Below are 4911 nucleotides of genomic sequence, written 5' to 3' on the forward strand. Positions count from 1 at the left end.
TGCCAGTTCTCCTCTTTTTGCTGAGGATGACTGGTCCTGAGCTAACATCCGTGTCCATCTTCCTCTACTTTATATGTGGGACGCCTACCACAGCATGGCTCACCAAGCGGTGCCATGTCCGCACCCGGGATCCGAACCAGCGAACCCCGGGCCACCGAAGCAGATCGTGTGCACTTAACCACTGCGCCACCAGGCAGGCCCCTAAGTTGGTATTGTTTAGTGACAAAAATTGGCAAACTCAAATAACTTTGACTCAACAAGAAATAGCTTTCCCTCTCTCTCTGTAAGAATTCTGGAGGTCAGCCATCCAGGGCAGGTCAGGCGAGTCCTTCTTCACCATCCTTAGATTGAGGTCTATATTCTCAAGGAGGAAGAATGGAAAGACAACAAGTTGTCTGCCTCCCAGCTGAATTAGCCCCTTTAAAAAAATAATTTTCTGTGATCACCACCTCAGAAATTCTGCTTTTATCTCAATGGTTGAAAGAGCCTAAAATGGAATCTGAGAAGTATACTTTTACAGATGGGCACATCCTTGTCCCTGACTTTACAGGAACAGAGTCCTAAGGAAGAACAGGGCAAGGGACAATGAGTAGATAACTTTCAGCCTTGACTTTTCGAATGGTCCCCATCACTACTATTGTGACTAGGTTCTTCCCGCTTCTAGACGAAACTAGAACTAGAAACTCTGCTTCCTGTCAGCTTCTCCTCCATTTTTGACCAACTCAGGAAATGGCCCTAGATTTCATTTGCTTCAATCAAAATTCAGGAAGTTGTGTTTAGCACTATTCAGCATATAAGAAAAAGTTATGACTCAGAAAATTTCTTCACAGCTGTTCCATGTGGTAGAAATTATTTCTTTTCCCTTCTACTACATTTTAACTGGAGTTGAACTCTCCAACTGGAGTTAAAAATTGCCTTGCTTAGTTGGCTATATGCCTATCAATTATTCACAATAACTTCCTTCCATAAGTGTAAATCTTCTTTCAATACATCCAAACACATCGGGTGTGATGTTGTCACGTTCTTGTGGCCATCTCCCCGGAGCCCTCGGATTGTCTCTTCAGTCAGGAACAGAAAGGTCAGCTGCACAGCTGTTGCCCTGAGATTTTGTATTCTATAACCTTCTTTCTCTTGTGCTGAGCTCCCTCTTTCTTGGTTTCCATTTATTACTGTTTTCTGTTTCACTACTTCACTTTGGGGAGACCGCTCTTTCAATAATTTCCTGAGAAATAGTCAAGGGAAATCAATTTTTTGAGGTCTTCCTTGTCTGAAAAACTTTGTTGTTCTATCATCATATGTAAGTGATATTTATATTTAGTATAGATTTATAGGATAGAAATAAACTTTCCTCAAGTTTTGAAGGCATATTTCCAATTTGGGATTAAACTTCCAGGGCTGCAGGTAACCATTTGGATGCTATTCAGATTCCATATGCTTCGCATGTGCCCTTATTTTCTTTGTCTCTCTCTAAAACACTTTAACGTCTTATCTTTGTGCCCAGTGTTGTAACATTTCCTGATCATATGCCTTGCGGTAGGTATTTGTGTCATTAATTGTGGTAGGCATTTGACAGATCTTTTCAACCAGAAAACTCAAAGCACTTGAGTCTGTAAAAATTTTTTAATTTAATTGTTTTGCTGGGTGGAGTACTGTACGATTTGGAATTCTTATTACATTCAACCTGTAGAACTAATCCTGTTGTATTTTTAAACTTTTCTATTTATCATATTTTAAACTTATGATTTGCTTTATCGGTGATTTCCGCAACTTTAGCTTGTAAGCCATCTGTTATGTACTGAATTGTGTCCCCCAAAATTCCTAACCTCCAGTTGAAGTCCTAACCCCAAGTGCCCCAGACCATGACTATATTTAGAGATACAGTCTTTAAGGAGGCAATTAAATTGAAATGAGAATATTAGGGTAGACCCTAATAAGAAGATGAAATAGGAACACAGATAGGTAAAGACATACAGAGAGAAGACCAAGTGAAGACACAGAGAGAAGACAGCCATCTACAAGCCAAGGAGAGAGGCCTCAGAAGAAATCCAACCCTGTGTACACCTTGATCTTGGACTTCTAGCCTCCAGAACTGTAAGAAAATAAATTTTTATTGTTTAAGGCCTGCAGTCTGTGATACTTTGTCAGGGCAGCCCTAGCAGACTAACATACCATCTATTAAGCTTTTCAATTCCTGGCAACTCTTTTCTGGATCTCTGAATTTCTCTTTAAATAGCATCCTTTTATTTTTTTATGGGTGCAATATATTCTCTTACATTTTCGAAAATGGTGTTAATCATTTTTAAAATTTATTTTCCCTCTCATGCTGTTTTTATTTCTGATTGGGTTAGTTTATTAGAGGATTCCTGATGTCAGTTTTATGGGTCATAAGTATTTTATAATCTTCCAATGGGGGCTGACTAGTCATAGTGTGCTTGGGGGTGAAAAGTTGTTGTTAAGATTAAGTGTATAGATTTAGTTAACCCCAGGTTTTAGTGTGTACTGCTCCCCACTTAGCTCTGCTAGATTTCTCCTCCTCTGACATCACTCTGAAATACCTTCATCTGAAAGTAAGCCTGCAGCTTCCCCCTTCAGAGCGGGGAGGTCCGCCCCCTGGCTCTGCAGGGTGGGAGGAAGAACCCAGGGACCAGCATATTAAATAGATTCTCAGCCCAGCTTCCTGTTTCAGCCCCACTTTCGGCCCCACTTTCGGAGGTTCCTGGGAGAGTCTTCAATTCCAGAGCCTCTCTAGGTCTTGCAGTTCAAATCAGCTTGCTTCTAGGCTCCTTCTCCTGATTTATTAATACCTCTATTTCCCTTACGGCTCTCAAGTCTCCTGATACCCCATTCAATTTTCCTTGCGGGCTTGTGCCTTTTCCTTTGCTGCATTGTATCGAAGAAAGTGGAAGTAAAACTATTCTCTGTACAATCTTTAATACTTTTTTTCACTTTTTCACAGCTAACCCAGATTCAACGTTCAGGTCACTCTTTAATAGCCTTTTTTTTTTTCAGATAGGCCTTTCCTGGTCTCCCAGTCTAACCTAGATTCCCGGGGCCTAGTTTTGGCTCTAACAAGACTCTGTTCCCTCGCTTCAAAGCATTTCCCACAATCATTATTATATTATTTTATTTTGACATCTATTTTGTTTTGTCTCTCCCTCTAATAAACTGTAAACTCGAGGGTAAGAGAGTCTCATGTATAATTTGGTTACCACAGGCTCCTCACCATCCCAGGCAACGAAGGTGTTGATAACGTGTTGATTTGATATTGAGAAGAAGCAACTAAGAAGAGCGGGAACTTCCGGAGAACAATGTTAAATCAGGAGACACTATTCTCTGCCTACATTAATCAAATGTCTATAAATTAAGGTGTGCACCTTTCTTTCATGATGAAGTATAAAATTATTTAGACTTATTATATTTAACATAAAACTATTACACTTCATTTCTTTATTGTACCCTGAAAACTATAATACTTCATTTTTACATCTTCATCAAAAATACAATTTATGTTTATGGTAAAATTTTATCAAATCCAGTGCAGAATTATTTACGGTACAATGTGAAAATCTCCCATTCCAAAATAATTCTATCCCCAGAAACAGCTTTTGTGAACAGTTTGGTGTATAAGCTTCCAGCACGTTCTGGTTGTTGGCTATGACTCTGCAGTCCCCTGTGGTCTCATTGTACTAGCCTCTTAGATTTCCTTGGATGTGGTCCTGGAATTAGAAGGATTTTCTGAAAAGTAGCACTGAAGTGGAGAAAACTATGGTCCACAAGTAAAAATTAAGGCTCTCTCCTGATTTTCTGTGTCCAGAGTCTATGGGTACATATAGGGTTAATACCTTCTTTTCAAACCCCAGCCAGTGGTAAGGGCAACATCCCTTATCACTATTTTAGCAGAATTTGATTAGGTATCTATTCTGGTCATCTCCTCAATTATGTCAAAATTGCAGCTTGGAATGCGTTTTGTCATCACGATCTTCAACTTTCATAGCACTAACATCTTTATGTCTCTGGGATAAGAAACGGCATTTTTAGTGATTGAATGTTAGACTCTTTGCCAATTTGTTATGTTATTTAATTCTCGTAAAACTGTGCAGGGATATTTCCGTTTAATGCATGAGGAAATCGAAGCTCATCTTCTAACTCTTCTCAGTGTCCACAAAGGGGTTGCCTAGATATCAAATTCAGCTTTATTGGAAAAAAAGCCACACTCTTTCATTTACACCACATTTTTTTCCTACACTGTATGGCCTGATATTATTAAATGTATATAATAAATGTGTATAATGGTAAATGCTGCTTACAGAATCTCCACATTCTTCCTTTCTTTCTTACTCCACCTTTCCTTATTCCTTTTCTTTCTTTCCTCTCCTTTTTCTTCAGTAAAGACATTGAGCCACTTTCCTTAAGAGGGTCATTGTTGGGGCTGACCCTGTGGCTGAGTGGTTAAGTTCACCTGCTCTGCTTCGGTGGCCCAGGGTTCACTGGTTCAGATCCTGGGCGTGGACCTATGCACTGCTCATCAAGCCATGCTGTGGTGCAACCCACATAGAAGAACTAGAATGACTTACAACTAGGATATACAACTATGTACTGGGGCTTTGGGGGTAAAAAAATGAAAAAAAAAGGAAGATTGGCAACAGATATTATGTCAGGGCCAATCTTCCTCATCAAAAAAAGAAGAAGAAGACGATCATTGTTTAATAATTCTTGGTGTGGAAGGACACCATAAGTGAGCATCTGGACCAGGAAAAGCAATTGAGTCTTTTCTAGAATGGATTGAGATATCATAAGGAAGTAACAAGGAGAGTCAAATGATCCACCAGCAAAGATGAACTGGAGAAAAATAAAATCTAATATCCAGTCTTATGTGGCTTAATGGAGAACAAAAGTATCAGAGCTAGGAGC

General features: G+C 39.5%; 1 long non-coding RNA gene across 1 annotated transcript; it reads left to right on the top strand.

The window, feature by feature from the left end:
- Positions 1 to 1062: 1062 nt before the first annotated feature.
- LOC138921056 (uncharacterized) lies at positions 1063 to 4297 on the top strand. The gene is made up of 2 exons (XR_011433298.1): positions 1063 to 2091; positions 3215 to 4297. It is a non-coding gene; the product is annotated as an uncharacterized lncRNA (long non-coding RNA).
- The last annotated feature ends 614 nt before the right edge of the window (positions 4298 to 4911 follow it).

The sequence above is a fragment of the Equus caballus genome, chromosome 27 (assembly GCF_041296265.1).
Source record: "Equus caballus isolate H_3958 breed thoroughbred chromosome 27, TB-T2T, whole genome shotgun sequence".
Taxonomy (NCBI): domain Eukaryota; kingdom Metazoa; phylum Chordata; class Mammalia; order Perissodactyla; family Equidae; genus Equus; species Equus caballus.